Source organism: Adiantum capillus-veneris, chromosome 27, assembly GCF_014529385.1.
Source record: "Adiantum capillus-veneris isolate H3 chromosome 27, ASM1452938v2, whole genome shotgun sequence".
NCBI lineage: Eukaryota > Viridiplantae > Streptophyta > Polypodiopsida > Polypodiales > Pteridaceae > Adiantum > Adiantum capillus-veneris.
Window position 1 is genome coordinate 54,270,017 of NC_140957.1, and position 20,166 is coordinate 54,290,182.

At 44.4% G+C, this 20,166-nt stretch overlaps 1 protein-coding gene and 1 pseudogene across 5 annotated transcripts in view; both read left to right on the top strand.

Moving 5' to 3' along the window:
* The window catches only part of LOC147421998 (uncharacterized), a 94,893-nt gene that overhangs the window by 68,546 nt on the left and 6,181 nt on the right, over positions 1-20,166 (top strand). The gene's annotated exons all lie outside the window — the stretch shown is intronic.
* LOC147421999 (uncharacterized) lies at positions 12,053-13,021 on the top strand (annotated as a pseudogene).

Here is a 20,166-nt window from a genome sequence, read left to right on the forward strand (position 1 = left end):
CGAGGATATAGTCTCAGGGCACTCGGACTGGTTATCTCAGTTCCCCTTTGAGTATTAATGCTTTAAGATGAAGCCTGGTCGACTAGATCTTTGATGGCTCTCTGGATTTATGTTTATAATGTTAAATTTTCTTTGATTCTCCTTCTAGCCATCCTTCCGATAACTCAACTCGTAACTTTTTTTTTTTGTTCGGTCACGCCTTCTTCTTCTTACTCCCCTTTGCTCAATTATCTTCTGGATTACTGTTCAGCTAACATGTAATTGAAATCTAACAATATTGTATCAAACTTCTCTAATTAAGATCCCACTTCTCTCACCGTTCATCCTATGATATAAGTCGTGGCCAAGCCTTCATGTCACGAAGAAGATTCTATTTTCGTGACATCCTATCTTAGGCCACATACTATTCCTTTCTCATTCTCGACTATCGTCATAATATTAAGTTTAATCTATTCTATTAATTCGTTTAATCAACAAAAGGATTCACTTCAATTTTCGAAGACTACTAACTATTTCATGCAATTGACACTAATTGTTATAAATTGAAGCAATTAACAAAATCTACAAGCATAAGAAAACAAATTACTTAGCTGCTACTTGTGAAAAATATTTAATCTTGGAGCATAGCCTATGATTTGATACCACTGCTACAAACGGGAGCGTAGCAGGCATGCAAAATACCGAAAACAGTGTGCTACAAGCCATAAAACAACGGATTTGCATACCTTACGAATCGATTTGCATACTTGACGAATCACACAAGGCATAGTCCATGCTATACGCGATAAGAGAGAGAGAGAGAGACCTAGAGCGAGAGAGAGAGTAAGCGAGCACGTGCAGGTGCAGCTCCTAGAGCGGAGTGATATAGCGGCACGACGAGAGAGAAGAGAAGAGAGGAGAGAAGAATAACACAGACACTGGGTGCAATATCCCCCCGTAAGAGAGAGCAATTTCCTCTTGCACGTATTTATTTATAGATTCTTCAATGCTAAAAAATGAACACACATTGGCTTGTCGGAAATAAATGGCCATAGCTCGTAATGAGCACTTGAGTAATAACTGTACATAAAATGTCATATCTTTGCCTAGCCTTAGGTTTTGCCACCTGCTAGCTACGTTCGTTGTGAGCCCTAGGATCTAGTTCTACCATCTAACGGTGCCAGATCAATGCCTACTACACAACCTTAGTCTACAAGGTACATAGGGTACAAATCCTAAATTCCCTTATCCATAACAGACACTTTGGAAATTGGTTCTTAAAGAATCTTTGTGTCCCGACTCCGGACTTATTAGCGACTCTCACTCTTCGTACGCGCATGGGGCGTGCTCCCGTCTTCATCGCTCTGTCTTAAAGGGCATAAACCATAAAGAATCCCAAATTACACATGGGTTCTTCTGGAGAATCTGACAGAGATAACACCTCTCAGTGGGAAGGCAAAGAAAAGTTGAAATCTGGCGTCGAAGCTGAAGAAAGGAATGAAGACTTGGGCAAATTTTTGGCGGAGAGGTTTGCCAGAGTGAAGTACAAGTGTCAACTGCATGTTGACACGTGTGTGAAAAGATTGATCAAGTACTCCAGAGACCCGAGATTTACGAAACACCTGAAGAATAACTGATTGATGAGATTCTGGAGATGGCGTGAGGCCATTGATTCTCCTTTGAGGACGGGAGGAAAATTGAAAGGACAGACGAGTACAGATTAGCGGAAGCTTTACTCGCAGGAAGAGCTGGACAGAGCTCTTACCAGAAGATGAACCATATAGTGAAAAGGACATTGAAAGGGATCTTGATGTGCTAACAATGTGGTTGTTTGTGTATAGATAACCGGAAATAGGAGGGAGGAACTCGTATCGTATGTATTGGGAAGCATGGAGCTGAACATCCACTCTTTTGCAAGGAGGTGAGCCATCTCCTTGAAATTTTGCTGTTTTGTAGATGAAATCGAGGATGAGATGGTGAGGAATTTGCGTATGAAGGCAATCAAGAGCAGCTCAAATGCTGGTTTAAATGGAGACGGAACCAATTTTCAGGCTATGCGTCAGGTTTTTCCACCGGTACATCTTGGGTATTTCGAGGGTGGGTATTTCGCACAACTTTTCGACTCTTCATGATCTCCAACAGTTGGCATATAGCCTACGGCATGAAGGTAGTTAGATAATTTTCTTTTCCTCTTAACCATTTTATTTTCCTCTAGGACGTGCATTTGGGAATGATTGGTTTGCGATGTAGATGGAGGCTCTAGAGTTACAAGCCGGAGGGAAGGTTCTTTGGAGTGCCTTACCTTCATTTTTTTGTTTCCCTTTTCCTTGTGTCCTTATTTAGATGCTTGTTGCTTTTGAAAGGTCACATATGTACAACCATACAGTCCAAATTCTTTTCAAGACATCGACTAGCCATTTTTTGTCATCATTCAAGATGATTAAATGCTTTATATGTGTATTCGGTTCTCACAACATAATGTCGGGGCCGTGGACATCACATTCAAGACAAATGTTTACGGACTGCCATTGTATGCAGTTGTTTTGCCAAATTAAAATGGAATTGGGATTCCCCTATGGTTGATGATGTGCCAAGTGACCCTGGGACATATTAGAAGAGCATTGCCCTTGAATTGACCATCCGGATGATATTCTCAAGGATGGGCAGCATTCAACAAAATGCAATTGTGATAGACAAATGCCCCCAGAAATTGAATGCCATCTTGAGAGCCATCGAAGATGATCCTGCTTGTTGGGCTCACCACAATGAAGGAGGACGAGTCCAAGTAGCATGTCACGTCCTGCTTTGTGGTTTCACGCCAAAAAGGCTTGGGTGGAGAACCTTTTGTCGCAAGTGACAAGACACATGCAAGACCATGTATTTTCTTCAATGTGTAACTTGATGCATTCCAGTTCCGAGGTGACTTTGAAGCTCGCTTTTAGCGCCTCTTGTTGGACTACTCCAATCATGCAAATATTCAGTGTTATGTCTCCAATGGATGGTGCTCGAAGTCATGTGTATGGCGTGAACGTTGGCCAAAGTTTGGACGCATCAAACAAATCCAAGAAAGTATCATACAAACGCAGCTTGGGCATGGTAGAATGTCAGGTATCATTGATTGCATAGGTGAGGTGCTTGAAGGCTGCCCCAACCAACAAAAAAAACAAGAAACATGTTGGGTTAAAGGCCCAAATGGCCCCCTTTAATGTATATTTAAAGGTTACTAACCTTTGGCCAAGTTCATGTTGAACTTGGCCACTAACTTATAAATTGGTCCTATACAAATAATAAAGGGAATGTGGGTTTTAATAACTCACTCACTTACTCCCTTGCAGCTAACGAGCTCTCTCTCTCTCTCTCTCTCTCTCTCTCTCTCTCTCTCTCTCCTATCGTTCTGCTACTAGCGTCCAATCTTCTGCAGGCTAACGCCACCCCTCTCTGCACACACCCTGCACTTCTTCGTGTCCTCTTTCACTTGCACACACCGCCGCGCGCTCATCAACTGGTATCAGAGCCCAATTAGGGTTTGCTCCCAAACTTGCAAACGTTGATTTTCAGCCAAGGAGGTCAACTTTCACGCGAGATTTTGTAATTTTATCGCCAAAGGACTCGTCCCCGGACACTAGAAAGCTCCTGGCAAGTAAAATTGACCTAAAACAGGCCGAAATTAGGTCAAAATCAGCAAATTACAGGTTATGACAGCAAAATACAGGTTTTGCAAATGATGTATTAAGGTGTGGGAACACTTTTGCTAAGTCCCCGCTATCCAAAAACATTGAAATTGCCGAAAAACAGGTCCTCAAATAGGTGTTTTCAGCAAATTTCAGATTTACGCAGGTTTTTGCAAGTGTTTTTATGATGCGACTACATTAGGGAAAGTGCAAATTGATGTAATCTACGCACGTTTGACAAATTTTGGCTATGTATGACCATTTGTAGCTCAATTTCATGCAATTTGATGCTACAAATTGGGGCTTTTGCTCTTACATGCTTCTAAAGGCTGTGTATTAGCCTTATGTATCTTCTGTGAGGCTAAAAACAACTAAATTTTGTTGTTTTCGAGCACAAATTCGCTCGCTGAAATTTCCTGCGCATAAATTTCAGAAATTGATTTTTGTGCCCAAATCGACCTATTTTGCTCCAAATTGCTCCTGTGACCATTTGGAGCTGTAGTGCATACCTCTGTGAGGCTATACTCTGGTGTTTGCACATTTTGCCCAAAAATTCAGCGTTTTAGCCCTCTTATTCGTGCAACTATGGCCTCATCTTCTTCGGATGTGAAGAATCTCTTCGAGATTAGGAGGTTCGATGGAACAGGCTTCGATCTTTCGAAAGACAGGATACAGGGAATCCTATTTCTTAAGGATTATGAAGGGGCACTTGAACAGGTAAAGCCACATAATATGACGGATGAAGCATGGGTTAGCCTGAACAGGAAGGCTGTTACATACATTAAAATGGCCATGATCGATGAGACAATCATTGATGTGAAAGGTCTCACAACTGCTTTTGATGTGTGGAAGAAGTTAAAGGGAATGTATGAAAATACAACGTCTGTCAACCAAGTGCATTTGATACGAAAACTTGTTGGCATGCAACTAGATGAGTCCAAAAGTGCTGCAGAGCACTTGTCGTTATTCGCAGGTACTTTCACAGTTACAGTACTCAAGCTTGCCCCCTTTTGATGATAAGCTGAAAGCTATCTTCTTGCTTCTGACCTTACCTGAGTCATGGGAAACTTTGGTGGTTTCATTGTCCAATAACCCCAATTTGACCTTTGATGGTGTTAGGGGTTCTATCTTGAATGAAGAAATCAGGAGGAAAGCAAGTGGAGAGAGAGGCAACTCTGCCAACATGGTTAGAGGCAGGACAGAAAAGAAGAATGCTTATGCACAAAGGAGTAAGAGTAAGAATAAGGAAAGGGGAAATGCCAGCAAAGGCAAGGGTGATGTGACTTGCTATCAGTGTGGCAGGAAAGGTCACAAGAAACCTGATTGCAGGTACTATAAAGCTGAGTTAGAACGGAAAAAGAATGGCGGAGACAAAAACAAAGAGAAGAAGGAAGTCGAGACAGATGCACAGGATAGCTCAAAGGACAAAGAGAAGGCGAATGTGGCTTCTAGTGTTGTGATTGAGGAGCTGTCAGTGTAGAGGACATCTTCTGTGTCACTTTGTCAGATGATGATGCTTATGACTATGATGCCTCTCTTAATGTTCATTCACAGGACATGCAGATCACCAAGAGTGACCTTATTGATGCTTTGTTGATTGTCAATGATGCATTATCCCAGACTTGGATTGTTGATTCCGGTGCTTCATTTCATGTGACTCCTATCAAGGAGTGTTTCTCTACTTTTGATGCAGGCAAGCGTGGCCATGTATACCTTGGAAACAATCATGCATGTTCCATTGAGGGTATTGGCACTGTGCATCTCTCCATAGATGGCACAAATGAGCTTGTCTTGCAGGATGTTAGATATGTGCCGGGAATCAAAGAGAGTCTGCTTTCTGTTGGTCAGATGGATATGCATGGTTACAGCATCTTGTTTGAGAGAGGATCATGGAAAATGACTAAAGGCTCAAGGCTGATTGTAAAGGGCACAAAGAAAGGGACACTTTATTGCATGCATGGAAAGGCCGTGTTGGACAAGTTTATTGCATTGATTGAAATTAAGTCTCACATGGAGTTGTGGCACAAGAGGCTTGGCCATATGAGCCAAAAAGCCTTTCTAAGCTTTGTACTTTGAACAAGTTTGATGCTAGAGGCACAAAGCTTGACTTTTGTAATGAATGTCAATATAGCAAGCAAGTAAAGCGTTCTTATTACTCTGGTGTCTCTCGTAAATCTTGTGTGCTTGATCTTGAACATTCTGATGTATGTAACATGCCTACTAAGTCTAAGGGAGGTGCATGTTATTTTGTCTCCTTTGTTGATGATCATTCTAGGAAAATTTGGGTTTATTTGCTTAAGTTTAAGGATGAAGCCTTTGCTGCCTTTAAGAGATTTCATGCATTTGTGACCTCCCAAACAGGTAGAAAGCTAAAATTCTTGCGTACAGACAATGGGGGGAGTACACAAGTGCCGAATTTAACAAGTTTTGTGAAAATTTGGGCATTAAGAGGGAGCTTACTGTGCCATACAACCCCTCTTCTAATGGTGTGGCTGAAAGATTCAATAGGACACTTTGTGAGAGGGTGAGATGCATGCTGTCCACAGCTAATCTCTCTCATAGATTTTGGGGAGAAGCTTTGAAAACTGCAGTGCATATATGTAATCGATCCCCTTACATATCTTTGAAAGGTGACATCCTTGAAGAGGTTTGGTCTGGCAATCCTGCTTCATATGATCACTTACGCATTTTTGGTTGCGAAGCCTTTGTGCATGTTAGATCTGAGTTGAGGAGTAAACTAGATGCGAAATCCATTAAAGGCCTCTTCATGGGATATGGTGAAGAAGGCGAAATGGGTTACAGGATTTGGTTACCTCAGCTCAAAAGGGTTGTACGCAGTTGGGATGTTGTTTTTAATGAGGCAAGGCTGCTTCAAAACATTTGTGCCTCAAAGCATGACCATAAAAGGGTGAAATTTCAGCATGACCAGCCACATGTTAGGCCTATTTTTGACCCTCAGGATGCACCACGTATGGCTGAAAATGTAGATGATCCAGTGGTGTTGGAGGCAGATGATGTTGGACAACAAATTGAGGCTCCTGAAGGGCATTTGCAGCCAAGAAACAATGCTGAAAATGATGTACAACAGCCCATTGTTGATGATTTTATCATGCCACCTGATGTAAACCCATTGCGGGATAATGTGGATCATTGGGTGAGGCAGTCTACTCGTCAAAGACGGCCCCAGAGCAGATATGATCCCTCTTTGCATTACATTATCTTGACAGATGAGGGAGAGCCTCTTACGTATAAAGAGGCAAAGACGTGAGCGTAGCGACAAGTGGGAGCTTGCTATGCAGGAAGAGATGAAAGCTTTGCATGCTAATCATACTTGGGATTTGGTTGAATTGCCCAAAGGAAGGAAGACTATTCCTAACAAATGGGTGTATAAAATCAAGACAGTTGATAAGTATAAGGCAAGGCTAGTTGCAAAGGGATATGTTCAAACCAACGGCATAGACTTTCAGAAGTGTTCTCTCCTGTTGTGGAGATGACCACTGCGTTCATCTTTATTTGGAAATGGACCAAATGGATGTACATACCGCTTTCTTGCATGGTGATGTGGAAAAAGAGCTTTACATGAAGCAACCCGAGGGTTTTGTTATTCCTGGCAAGGAACATATGGTATGTATGCTCAATAGAAGCTTGTGTGGGTTGGAACAATCATGTAGACAATGGTACAAGAAGTTTGATCGCTTCATGCTTAAACATGGTTACAAAAGAAGCGATGCAGACCATTGTTTGTATACCAAACGTGATGAGGATGGCAGCCCTATCATTCTTGTGCTCTATGTAGACGATATGTTGATAGCTGCAAAGAAAAGAAGCACTATAGATGCTCTTCAAGGGCAGTTGAAATTTGCGTTTTCAATGAAAGGCCTCGGGGCAGCTGAACATATACTTGGAGTGCGTGTTACACGGCAAAGAGACAAGCGCCTATTGTATTTGTGGCAAGAAAAGTACATTGAAAAGGTGTTGGACAAATTTAACATGGCTGAAGCGAAGCCTCTTGGTGTGCCATTACAGCCATATGTCATAAATCTCCAAGGATGATTGTCCCAAGTGAAAGGAAGAAGCCAATGACATGCAAAGTGTGCCTTATGCTTTAGCTTATGGTTCACTTATGTATGCTATGGTTTCTACTAGGCTTGACATAGCTCATGCAGTGGGAGTTGTGAGCCGATTTATGGCTAATCCAGGCAGGTTGCATCGGGATGCAGTGAAGTCCATTACGAGGTACTTGAAAGGGACTAAAAATGCCTCTGCTATGGTAAAGGACCAATGGAGTTGAAGGGATTTTGTGACTCTGACATGGCTAGTGATGTGGATACACGGAAATCCACAAGTGGCTATGTATTTACTCTTGCGGGAGGTGCTGTTTCATGGTGTTCTAGATTGCAAAAGATTGTTGCATTGTCTACGACAAAGGCTGAATATATTTCAGTCACTGAGGCTTCCAAAGAAGCTATTTGGTTAGCACGCCTATGCAGTGAGTTTGGTTTGCCTGCCAAGGCACCTATGCTTGGCCTTATTACATTGGTTAAGGTCCATACATCACAAAATCGAGCAGATGCTCTCACTAAGTGCTTACCCAAAGCACAACATCATCTATGCATAGAGCTGGTGGGAGTCACGTAGCTTAAAGGCGCCATTTATGCCTTTAAGTGGGAGGTTGTTGGGTTAAAGGCCCAAATGGCCCCGTTTAATGTATATTTTAAAGGTTACTAACCTTTGGCCAAGTTCACATTGAACTTGGCCACTAACTTATAAATTGGTCCTATACAAATAATAAAGGGAATGTGAGTTTTAATAACTCACTCACTTATTCCGTTGCAGCTAACGAGCGCTCTCTCTCTCTCTCTCTCTCTCTCTCTCTCTCTCTCTCTCTCTCTCTCCTATCGTTCTGCTAGCGCCCAATCTCCTGCAAGCTAACGCCACCCCTCTCTGCACACACCCTGCAGTTCTTCGCGTCCTCTTTCACTTGCACACACCGCCACGCCCTCATCAAAACACAGGTTTCTTAAAACATAAGCACCAGCGAGGGCGAAATCGGGTGCGCTTTGAGAAATGGCGATGTGTTAATTGCCGACAGCGCGCATCCAAGCCAGCTTGAGACACATATATGCATCACTTATGGATTGATCTTTATGGCGATTTGGCTACGTTTTGGATGCGTGCAGATCAACCATGTGCATATGCTTTTACCATTTTTGGGATTCTGATTTTGCTCTCGCTTTTGCCAGGTCTTGCATCTTTCAGATCAGCTCCAGAACGGTCCTTACAAGTGCCATACAGAATGGGACCTAGCTATAATCTCTGGCATGACCATAAACTCGCAAAAGGCTTTGCATAAACTGGACCTCGCTATAAGCATCATGACCAACATGATCGTAAAGTTGACTCCCATAAACACACACCAGCATGACAATAAAAATCAACCTTGCCATAACACCATAAACCTGGAGTCGCCATAAACACAAGTGGACCTTTCCATAAACCCAAAAATGACTATACAAGACCTAACATAAACTCAATAGAAAGCAATAATCGGACCTTGCTATAGACATCGCAACCAACATGACGGAAAAAATTGATCTCACCATAAAGAAAACCAACACGACGATAAAAATCGATCTCACCATAAAAATCATAAATACGGACTGCCATAAACCTGGACACGTATGCATCAGCCATGGGAGCACATATAGCCACGGGGCCTCTTTTTGTAGTTATGCAAGATCCGCAGGGTATCTCCCTTGCCCATAGTAGCATCCACAACAGAAAACCCCATGGAGTCCACAAGCATCACTTGCACGAGGACATCTGAGGCTATTGTGTACTCCATCCACCTGCAAAAGTGTGTATATCAAGCACATTGCTACTCATCACAATGCATACCAACTCAATAACAAAAACATGAAGGTGATTACATTGCAAATAGATTCATCGTGTGTGTGGATGCTTCACTGGGTAAGATGAAGGGTAAAGCTTGATCATCAATGTCCACTCGTAGGCCAAAGCGAAGAGAGTTGAGCGACATAGGCACATGTGAAGAGAATCTACTTCCAGCATTCCGCAATCACGAACATAGTGAGCATTAGACAATTAAAGCACTATGACTATAGGGATGGTTGACAAAAGCCACATGTACAAGGCCTAATTACTACGTGTCGGAGTGGCGGGGCTGATTTCACGGCCTATTTTTTCAATTATCAGCTGGTTATTACCCACATAAAACAGGAGATCCGACAAAGAGAGATATCCTCGGGGGAGCTTGTATCAATAGATTGCTTTGGTGTCTTCCTTCCCTCTTTGAATTTTAAGCTTTTTCTTTATTGGAATAGCAAGCGATGTAGGCTAGAATGGATAGAAAGGAATGCACATTTATTAGAACACATAAGCATGTTGGAGAATTTTTTGGCACCCTTCTCAACACCTAAGCAAAATTACTTATGCGCAATAAAGCAAAAGTTACAAAATCTAGACGCATACATCATCGAGCTTGAGATTGCTTAATGTCTCTGCAAGTCCTGGGCCCTCTTCTGTGTTGTCTTCATAATTCTCATTGCCGTCCTCTTCTTCGGAAGCATACTGGAAAGGGTCCTCATTCTCAGTGTCCTCCAAGGCTGTCTCAAGCCAAGGAGGAACATCGCGCACTCTTTTCTATTAACATTGATGGGAAAAAAAAACGATTCAGAAAGACTGGAAACTTACGTGTACGTTGTAGCTTTCATCAATGCGCTTTTGAATTTTCGCCAGCCGGAAAGCCTTGGCTGCCATGTAGTCTCACATCACAAATTCCTCAACTAGAGCAGTCTCTGACATGTGGTGATACTCCTTGCATACCTGGTGAGCTGGTATGCGCATGATGTGGTGATACCTCTTACAATTTTGGCTGAACTTCCTATCCTTGTCACCAAATCTTTTCATGGTTGCTTTATGCCAAGCTTTCACTTCAAGATTGGGCATGAGGTTTGCCGTTCTCTTAGCTTCTTTGTGGAGGGGTCCACCTCCGAGACGCTCTTTGCATAGTCACATGGGGATGGGGACAGGTCTCGGGGATGTGACGGGTCCTGGGGACGGAGACGTGGCAAAGCAGGGGAGGGGGGACGGGCCAGGGGGCACATGTTTAAAAAAACCTGTTCTATACTAGACAACACTAAGAGCACAAGATTGCAAAGAAAAAGTGGATTTTGCACTCATAAATATCAAAATTGACATGCGGTAAGAACGCGGCGAGCATGCGCCGCACATGTTGACGTGATGATCAATTATCATACTTAGAGGGAAGAAATTAGTGATGTACAAGTGAAGAGTGGATTAGTAGAGTCTAGTCGGCAACATTGACATATAGCTCAAGACTCTCAAAGCCCTATAAAAATGGTGTGGGGTCTCCTGCTCGCGTCCCCCTTGCATGTGTCACCGGGGACCCGCGTTTCGGGACGCGTCCCCGTTGCGTCCCATGTGAGGGACCCCTCTGTATCGCGTCCCCCCGTCTGGTCCCGTGTCCCGCCGTTCCGTCCCAACCAAAAAGGGCCACGTCCCCGGGTTCCCCGTTCCGTCTACGGTGTTTCCATGGCATGTCTTGAGGTGAGACATCATCCGCAATCTTTTGAAGATGAAGGCCGAACGCTTTGGGCAATCTGCACTTGCGTGCCATTGGTGTGCTAACCGTCCATCACAGGGAGCTCAATCTCCAGATAGACTTTTGAATCTTGGATGCTGGCTCCGTCTTCTTGCTTTGCAAGACCCTTAGATGCCTCTTGTGCTTTTCTCTTTGCCACTTGCTGGCCTCAACTCCACATTTCCTTGATCTCACCAACTTCTTTCGTGGACAGATGTTGAGGCTCGAGGGTGTGTTCATCAAGGGTAGGGTGTGCTATCGTGGACTTCTCCTTGGTTGAGGAGTAGCCCCTCCACCATGAAGAAATGTGGGAGGAGTGGTGAAACTCTCCTCATGACACAAGGGTCCCTCTTCTTGCTCTTGGGCTATGTCCACCTTCCAACTTCTTCGCATGCTGGACCTCCTCCCCTCTCTTTGCGTTTGGTGAAACATTCGCTTTTCCTACTTCCAATCCCGTGGACTATACGAAGCTCCACAAGGCTCTTAAATTAGCCTCTTTAATTCTTACTATAGAACCACATGCCAACATGTGGTGCTACAAGGAGGTCCATAAAGGGCTTAAACTAGCTCTTATGAAGCCTCCAATAGCACCATGTGCTAACATATGGTGCTACAAGTAACTCTACAAATGGATAAAGTCCCTTTGAATATTCCTATAGCACCAGTTTTGACACGTTGTCGTGCCATGGCATGTACATAGGGTGTGAATTAAAAGCATTCACCTCAATTTTGACACCTTTTGATGCATGTAAAAGCAATCATGTACATATTTTGATATATGTTGAAGCAGCTACTGCAGTCGCTATCATGTGTATACCTATCCACGAGAATTGGAAGTAGGAAAAGCGAATGTTTCACCAAACGCAAAGAGTGGGGAGGAGGTCCAACATGCGAAGAAGTTGGAGAAGGTGGACATAGCCCAAGAGCAAGAAGAGGGACCCTTGTGTCATGAGGAGAGTTTCACCACTCCTCTCACATCTCCTCATGGAGAATGGGCTACTCCTCAACCAAGGAGAAGTCCATGCAAGCACACCCTACCCTTGATGAACACACCCTCGAGCGTAAATATCCTTCTAGGAAAGAAGTTGGTGGGCACAAGGAAATGTGGAGTTGAGGCCAAGCAAGTGGCAAAGAATGTGGCAAAGGGAAAAGCACAAGAGGCATTTGAGGGTCTTGCAAAGCAAGAAGAGGCAGCCAACATCCAAGATCCAAAAGTATATCTAGACGGCTAGCACGCTAGTGCCGCGCAAGTGCAGATTATCCAAAGCGTTCGGCCTTCATCTTCAAAAGATTGCGGATGATTTCTCACATCAAGACTTGCCATGAAATCACCGTAGAGATCAAAAAGTGCCCGGAGGTCGACCCCTCCACAAAGAAGCTGAGAGAAGAGCAAACCTCATGCCCAATCCTAAAGCGAAAGCTTGGCATAAAGCAGCCCTGAAACGATTTGGCAACAAGGATAGGAAGTTCATGCAGAATTGTAAGAGGTATCAACACATCATGCACATATGAGCTAATAGGTATGGAAGGACCTGGAAAATCAGTACAAGCACATGTCAAATTTGTTGAGGAATTTGTAGCTAGGAAGATGCGAGACTACATGAGAGCCAACGCTTTCCGGCTAGCAAAAATTCAAAAGCGCATTGATGAAAGCTACAACGTACACGTAAGTTTCCGATCTTTCTGAGTCGTTTTTTTTTTCCATCAATGTTAATATTATGTTTACACACCATGTTTGATTAATCCATTTCCACTAATTCTCTAACTACCGTGCTATGAGAATTCTCAGAAAAGGATGCGCGATGTTCCTCCTTGGCTTGAGACAGCCTTGGAGGACACTGAGAATGAGGACTCTTTCCAGTATGCTCCCGAAGAAGAGGACGGCAGTGAGAATTATGAAGACAACACTTAAGAGGGCCCAAGACTTGTAGAGACATTAAGCAATCTCAAGCTCGATGATGTATGCGTTTAGAATTTGTAACTTTTGCTTTATTGTGCATAAGTAATTTTGCTTAGGTGTTGAGAACGGTGCCAAAAAATTCTCCAGCATGCTCATGTATTTTAATAAATGTATATTCCTTTCTAGCCTACATTGCTTGCTACTCAATAAAGAAAAAGCTTCGAATTCGAAGAGGGGAGATACCAGAGCAACCTATTGATATAAGCTCCCTCGAGGATATTTCTTTGTCGGCTCTCTTGGTTTATGTCGGTAATAATCAGTTGACAGTTGAAAAAATAGGTTGTGAAATCAGCCCCACCACTCTGACACGTAGTAATCACGCCTTGTACAAGTGGCTTTTGTCAACCATCCCTATGTTCATAGTTCTCTAATTGTCTGATGCTCACTATGTTCGTGATTGCGGCATATTGTATGTAGATTCTCTTACCATGTGCTTATGTCGCTCAACTCTCTTCAGTTTGGCCTATGGACATTGATGATCAGGCTTTATGTTGCATCGTATCTAGTGAAGCCATGATGAATCTATTTGCAATGTAATCACCTTCATGTTTTTGTTTATGTGTTGGTATGCATTGCGGTGAGCAGCAATATGCTTAACATACACACTTTTACAGGTGGATGGAGTACATACTAGCCTCAAGTGTCCTCGTGCAAGTGATGCTTGTGAACTCCATGTGGTTTTCTGTTGTGGATGCCACTATGGGCAAGGGAGATGCCATGCGGGTCTTGCATAACTTCTCTGGAGAGAGGGACTTTGGTGAATGTGTGCCAGAACTCACGAGTACAATAGAGTGTAGAGGCTCAGATGTGCAAGGATGGTTTAGACGTGCTGTGTGTATAGACTCGCTACTCTAGACGACGCTGGACCATATATGAGGAAGATAAATGATGACCAACCGCTACTAGTCATATGTACAACCATAAAGAGCCACCAACGGCTCATAAATGTCAGCCATCTAAGTCTATCTCCAAACTGAGTGGTGGTGGTGACCTGGCCACGATGTCCACTAGACCATCGTCCGTATCCTGCCACGTGTCACTGCCCAACGAGTCCATCCAGTGTGAACCAGACCAGACCAAAGACCAACTGTACTAACAGTGTGTCTTGTGAAAGTGACACTATAGCCTGCTACAAAAAGGACTAGCTTTTCTACTATGATCCACTTGGGTGCACGACCATGATGGATATTGTACCTGTTTTGCATAGGTACATGGGTTGAATTTGTTCATCATGGCTTGGGGAGGTCAGTATATGGAACAAGCTGATATGGCTATCAATGGCTTTTTAGCTTTCTTGTTATGAATGTAGTGCTATGGAGGCGATGGCCCAAGGGATAAAAGCTCATGATGTCCAACATGCATTGCTCGAGCCTACCGCCGAATCTGAGTAAAAAGTACTGAAAGTAGGTCTCCTTGTGTGCTCTCTCGTGCTTGGAAAATTTAGGGCATGTTAGTTTGTCACAAACTAGTGAGGTGGCAGGCCCCCGGAGACACACACACACACAACCTGCTGACGTGGCAGCAGCCCGTGAAATGCGCCGACAGGCTGATGTGGCAAACTGTACGGACCCTCCGCTAACTTGCTGACGTGGCAGTGCGTACGGATTTTTGGAAATTATACTGGCTGATTTGGTAGCTTTTGAGTTACAGCTGCTTTTGAGTTTGAACTTTTGGGGCTTTGCCTTTGGGCATCCCTTGTAAGAATAAATAAATCTTTTGGGCCTCATTACTCAAAGCGTCTGGACGTAGATTTTGAGTGTGAGTTACCGCAGACTCTCTTGTACTTTGCACACAAATTAATATAAAAAGAAATACCGAAAGAGGCGCCAGTCTTTGGGGCCAATACCTCTTGGCATGGAACTACGTCGGGCCGTTTCGTCTTTTGTAAACTGTTTTAAAGTGAATCTCTGCTGTGTCGCGGTAGAATCTTGACCTGGGGTGTCCAAGTTTGTTATAGAGGTATCAGAGCGCAGAAAGATTCCTCTTCTACGGAGGATCCGATCCTTTTTGCAACACACAGAGACTTTGGTGAAAGAATATTCTTGTCCCGACCCCGACTTATTTGCCACTCCCACCCTTCATATATCGCGCTGCATCGGGTGCGCTTCTGTCTTCATCGCTCTGTCTTACAGGGCATAAAGCCATAAAGAATCCCAGATTACACATGGGTTCTCGTGGAGAATATGACAGAGATGACACCTCTCAATCGGAAGGCAAAGAAAAGTTGAAAATCCGGCGCGGGAATTGAAGAAAAGAATGAAGATTTGGGCAATTTTTTTTCGATGAGCAAGTTTGCCAGAACGGAGCACAAACGTCAACTGCAGATTGGCATATGTATGAACAGATTAATTAAGTACTCTAAGGACCCGAGAATGGCGAAACACCTGAAGAATTACCCGATTGATAAGATTTACTCGAGATGGCATGTGGCCATTGCTTCTTCTCTCAGGTAGGGAGGAAAGCCGAAAAGACAAATGAGTGCAGAAAAGCGGAACCTGTACTTGCAAAAAGAGATGGACAAGAACTCTTGAAAAGCACTTCTATAGAGCCAACCAATATGACTTCTTTGAAGACAAGAGGAAGAAAACAAAAGAATTTGAAGAAGGTGGACAGTGGATACAATTTGAATCCTTTTCTGGATTCCGAGATGCTCCAAGGGCTTTGGCCTTCATTCAACAGTTATACATAGCCTTCTCTGGAGGGCACTACTCTGAGCACTCCAAGATTAGGAAGGCTGCATCTTTTCTAAAAGGCAATGCTCGAATATGGTGGTCCACTCCTCTTTTGAGGAAGGAAGCTCCATTCAAGTGGTTGAAATTCAAAAGACTCTTTACTTCTTCTTGGCTGACTCGGGAGTACGAACGAGATATACGAACCGCTTGGAACTATCTTCGGATGACCAAGGGAGATTCTTTGAACGCTTATTACGAAATATTTTGGGACTCTTATCTACCAAACTCTTCATTTAAGAAGGTCTCTTTTAAGGAACAGATCGAGCGGTTTTGCTACGGACTCTTTACAGAGATCTGAGACTACGTCCTGGAACAAAAGTCAAATTCTATTCAAGAGTTGATGGGTCATGTGAAACGGGGTTTCTCGATACATTCGGGAAATTTGACTTACTCCACTGATGAGATCTTGGCTTAGAGAACTCGACAGACCCCCTTTAATGAAAGTAGAAAGAGAAAGAGTTCCCAAGAAAAGAAAGATAAGGATACACGACCCCGACTCGCTCTTCGAGAGAGGGCCAATTACATAAAAGAGGGAAAGTGTTTTGGTTGTAGGGAACATGGGCACATCAAGAACAGACCGAAGACAAGCCAGAGTGTGTGTGGTCACTCTATGCTAATCTATGTTCCTTGTGTGCTTGATTAAGAGTAGGATTAGTGATTGATTAGTGGCCAATGAGCATGATTAGGCTTGTGTGTGTGGTCACTCTATGCTAATCTATGTTCCTTGTGTGCTTGATTAAGAGTAGGATTAGTGATTGATTAGTGGCCAATGAGCATGATTAGGCTTGTGTGTGAGAGATTAGGCTGAATGTTAGAGTGGTAGTTTGCTTACTCCTCGTAGCATCATCATTCCTTCTCCATAGCTCACTTTATGTGTAGGTTTCACCTTCTAATCCTCTACGTGGCATGCACAAGCTCTTTGTGTGTTTCCATGCCCTAGCCGGATCATACTCCTCGGATTGACATTATGTTGGTGTCTCTGCTATGCTAGGCCTACCCCCCCCCCCCCGGCCCCCAACAAATGCTATGCATTATTATGTCAAGCTTCAAGATTCCTATCAGCTTGGATATGCGGTATGGGAGATGTCAAGTTATGCATAATGAATGGCGCTGAATTTATGCTTCATGGAGTCGGAAATGTTCCTAAATTGACTAAGAGTTTGGTGCTAGTTGGTCAGCTTGATGCTCTAGGATATACTACTTTTTTTGGCAATGGTGCTTGGATGGTACGCCAGGCAGATTTTGTGTTTATAAGGGGTCATAAATCCAGATCATTGTACTCTTTATATGTCTCTTCAGTCAAAGAGAGCTCTATTCATGTAGCGGAGCAACCTTCTATTGAGTTGTGGCATAGCCGACTAGGCCTTGTGAGCCAAAAAGGAATGAAAATCCTGCAAAGTTTGGGCTACTTACCTGTGCTAAACTATTTTGATTTCAATTTATCTGAGCATTGTATCTATGACAAGTAAACTAGGCAAACTTCCGCACCATTACACCGAAAGTTGGAAAATCCTCTAGATTTGGTTTATAGCAATTTATGTGGGCCTATGCCACAAAAATCTCAAGGGGGGGCATTATTTTTCTTGACGTTTATAGATGACTCTACTCGGAAGGTGTGGGTCTACCTCTTGAAGGGGAAAGACAAAGTGTTTTTGCCACATTCTAGAATTTCTGAGCCATGTTTGAGAATCAATCTGGTAGAAGGCTAAAATGTTTTTGTATGGACAATGATGGAGAGTATGTCTCCACAGAGTTCAAGAATTTTTGTAGTAAACAATGGATTTGGTGGCAATTTACTACACCGTAAATTGATGTGCCCATGTTCCCCAAAAAGGCATAGCAAGAACAGATTATTGAAGACAGGCCAGAGTGTTACAGAACAGCAACCGAGTGCGGAAGAAAAGGAATGAATTTAGTGTAGCGGGTTTGCACAAGAGGGGAGTCACTCTGCTCCTTTGTCAACGGATTACCCCGATTTTGAATAAAGTCACTGATGTACTCTTTGGGTTTCAGGGATACTAATGGGTTGACCAGTATTCTGTTGAATGACTTTATGACAAGAATTCCCGAAAATGAAAATGATTGATTTGTACTTGACTTTTTTTTTTCCGAGAAAAAGATTCTTCTATTAGTTAATGAAATTGCCCATAGGGCTATAACCACCTCTTTAAGAGAGGGCTACAACAACCATGATGGGGAGACTCTCCCAACGAAAAAACACCATATGTACAATGAGGCTAAATCAAGAAATGGGAGGAGGGAAAAGCCACGCGGATGGACGGTAGTGCCATCTGAGTACACCCTGGACCATGGTGAAAAAAGGCCCAGGACGCCAGAGTTAAAGGAAAGCCTCTTGGCGCTCCCACATGCGGTCAGAGCTGCCCTGGAGTCTCTCGAGCTGTCCTCTGAGAGTATGGATCAGCTCTAGCCACAGATCGCGAACAGTCTCTGCTGGTGCTACAGGGCGAGCCTCAAAGATGCGGAAGCAGCAGGCCTGCCAGATGAACCAGAGTGTCAGGCCACTGATGAGCTCCCAGCACTCCTCTCTCTCTCTGTGCACCACTCCTGTGGAGTAAGCTCTAGAGCAGGCTGGAGTGTAGGTCGCCCCCCCTGCATCACTATCATTCTGCTGGTGGAAGATAGCTCAAACTGAAGTGCCGGGCCGGTGAGAGTGGACCAAGCAGCTGCCCCCCAAGTGTACTGCCGAGCCGTGGAAAGAGTAGGCATCAACCGAAGATCACGAAGCCACACCTGCCGTGCCAAAGGACAGTCCCAAAGACAGTGACGCCGGCTCTCCACAAGATGGTCGCAAGCTGCACATGCGGCGGAGAGACCACTATGTACAAGCCAGCTCCGAACTGCTGTAGCTTTGTGTGGGACCAGCCACTGAAACAAAGTGACTCGCCTTGGCTGTCTGGAGTCCCACAACCTCTCCCAAAAAGCTGCCAAGAACTCAACTGTGAGACCCTCCTTTTGCCAATGAGGTGATGTAGCAGGGCGAGCCTCTCTCTGTGCTGCTAGTATGTGACGTCCCAGTCGAACAGTGCAGTGAAAGAAAGGGACACCTGGGTGATCTGTAGAAGAGAAAGGGTCCCTCCAAAGCCACTCTCCAAGATCCCACTGTACTCGTGTCAGGGGACAACTCTTCCAAGCCCACAGTCTCCAGTGACCAGTCTCAAGAGCTGCTGGGTCAGGATCAATGACACAAGTCCTCCCACAGATGCCCACCACTCGGATCCTCTGAAAACAACACTGCCACCTACGGGGCCTCTACTGCAACTCGCCGTAAGCGTCCCACACCCTGTAACTCGAAAAACAGGGAGGTACAGTCTCTGAGCAAGCCCGAACTGAGATGAGAACCTCCAGTCGCATGAAGGCTCCCATCCATCTGGGCGCTGCTGGCTCGAGAGGTGTAAGCCACTCAGTTGGTTCTACCTCTGAAATGTCTTGGCACATGCTTTGCACCCCTCTCATGCCCTGTAGAGCTGAAAACCCTGCAACTCCTCTGACAATCTTGAAAACTGTAATCAGCCACCTAAAGAGCGTGTTGGACCCGCTGCCATGGGACCCCAGGAAACATGAGGCCGAGTACCGACCAAGTGGCCTCTCTGAGTGCTAACCATGGGGTTCCAAACAAGGGGCTGTCTTAGGCGCTCCTCCGTGCAAGTAGGCTGACGCTGCTCCAGGCCTTGCCGCAAATGCTCCCAAGATCGAAGCAGACTCACAGCGAAGTGGTCCACCAGTCTCCTGCTCAAGCCAACTCTGCGCATCTCTGTGAAGATCCATCTAGTCGAAGGTCGCCAGGGGCCTCCAGCCTGAGGCACCCTAGCACGAAGCCGCTGTAACAGGAACTCCTTCCAGGGCTTCTCACCTGGAAGAAGTCCTCTGACGATGAACTTCCCAAGAAGGGCTCTGCTCTGCTGTGCTGGGTCTATGATCCCAAGCCCTCCTTGAGAACAAGGAAGAGTGATGACCTGCCATGCCACTTTGGCCCGGGCTATTTGAGTGTCACGCCCTGACCAAAGGAAGTTCTTGATCAACCTCTCTACCTGGTTGATACAAGAACTCGAGAAGATCCAACAAGAAGTGATGTACCACATAGTAGCCAACAACACCTGGTTGGCCACTACAACTCTGTTTGCCAGAGAAAGTTGTTCGGAGCTCCAATGCAACAACTTCCTCCTGATGGACAGAAGGAGG